This window comes from Zingiber officinale, chromosome 5A, assembly GCF_018446385.1.
Source record: "Zingiber officinale cultivar Zhangliang chromosome 5A, Zo_v1.1, whole genome shotgun sequence".
Taxonomy (NCBI): Eukaryota; Viridiplantae; Streptophyta; class Magnoliopsida; order Zingiberales; family Zingiberaceae; genus Zingiber; species Zingiber officinale.
The window spans coordinates 18,447,034-18,448,431 of record NC_055994.1 but is presented as its reverse complement, the minus strand read 5'-3'; the positions used below and the strand labels follow the sequence as shown (position 1 = coordinate 18,448,431).

Genomic DNA, 1,398 nt, shown 5'->3' with positions numbered 1-1,398 from the left:
TTAGACTTGAACATCTTGATATCAGTGATATAGGATCTTATACATTAAAAAAAACTACTTCTGTTTATCTGATTTAGTTTGTATTGTCAAGGTACTCTAGTATGTTTGAAAAGGAGGTAAAGATTGCTTGTCTTGTTTGTCGTGACTGTTGTGATTGCAAAGCATGTTCTAAAAGTCTAGCTAAAGATGGTTATAAGGTTTACTTACTTTTAACATGCAAAGTTTTATGAACATTATTTACTCTGAGAATTTTTTGTCATGAAAGTTTTCATTTATGTGATCTTCAGGATCTTGAAATTGTTCAGGAGCATAGGAAGACTGAGCATGCCGATAGTGATGAGATTTGTCTTGTTGATGTGACAACTATCTACCCTGTTAGTCATGGACAATTGGATTGTCCGACTTGTTCTCCTCTTGGAGCAAAAGAAGACTGGCATAAGGTTAACTTCCTAGCCAATTATTATTAAGTTAGAGACGATTCTGTCAACTTTCATACTAGTCTAGAACTTTTATATGCATACGCAATTTGTATCATCTTCAAGAACTGGCAAATGGTCAAAACAAGTTTAATAATAAGGAGCACACATATAGCTTGATAGCTGAATTGCTTCCCTTGTTGAAACATATCTATCATAACCAATTAAATGAGCTGGAAGTAAAGCAAGGGGATCAAGGTAAGCTTCAAAACAATTTCCTAGTTTCTTCCTCCAGTTAGATATCCTCTTGATCGATCTATCATCCAGAAGGTGGATTTTCTGGTGTACTTCTTCGAGTATATGAGCCTCACAATGAGCTTGTTAACTGGTATGTCTTCACATCTGTAATACCTCTGAGAATTTCGTAATTTGCTATGTTTCTGAAATCATGGACATAATAATTGAATAATGTGTCCTGACCATGTTTCTTAGATCATCATTTGTAAACTTGTGCCTCTCTATTTTTCTTTAGCAAGTTCTAATTTTTAGGTCATATTCTGTTCTTTGTTATCGTCTCATCATGCATTAAAATGTTCACTTGATTGATATTGTTTTCTTTTCTTGTTTCTCCCTTGGAACCAGTAATTATTGCAAGACTTCACTAGTGGATTTTCACAAAAGCTGCTCAAATTGCTCTTACAAACTTTTCTTAGATTGTTGCGGAAAGATAGTAAAGGGAACTGCTTCTCAGACACCTGCAATTGATTCCTCCAAAGCTGGTAGGAGATAGAGGGCAAAGAAGTATGTCATCAGAGAAATTGTTGGGAAATGACGGAGATGTTCCACAGGCGAGCGACCAGATAACTCATCTTTATCCACTGTTGAGTTTGATAGCAAGGCTAAGAATCATGGAAGCAACATTCCTTGCCCATCTAAGGAATCTGGAGGTTGTGGAAACAGTCTTCTTAAGTTAAGTTGCAGC

General features: G+C 35.8%; 1 long non-coding RNA gene across 1 annotated transcript; it reads left to right on the top strand.

Annotated features, from left to right (window-relative positions):
• Window positions 1–631: 631 nt before the first annotated feature.
• LOC121982666 lies at window positions 632–1,069 on the top strand. Its single transcript, XR_006112177.1, has 3 exons — window positions 632–674; window positions 744–804; window positions 1,059–1,069. It is a non-coding gene; the product is annotated as an uncharacterized LOC121982666 (long non-coding RNA).
• Window positions 1,070–1,398: the final 329 nt, after the last annotated feature.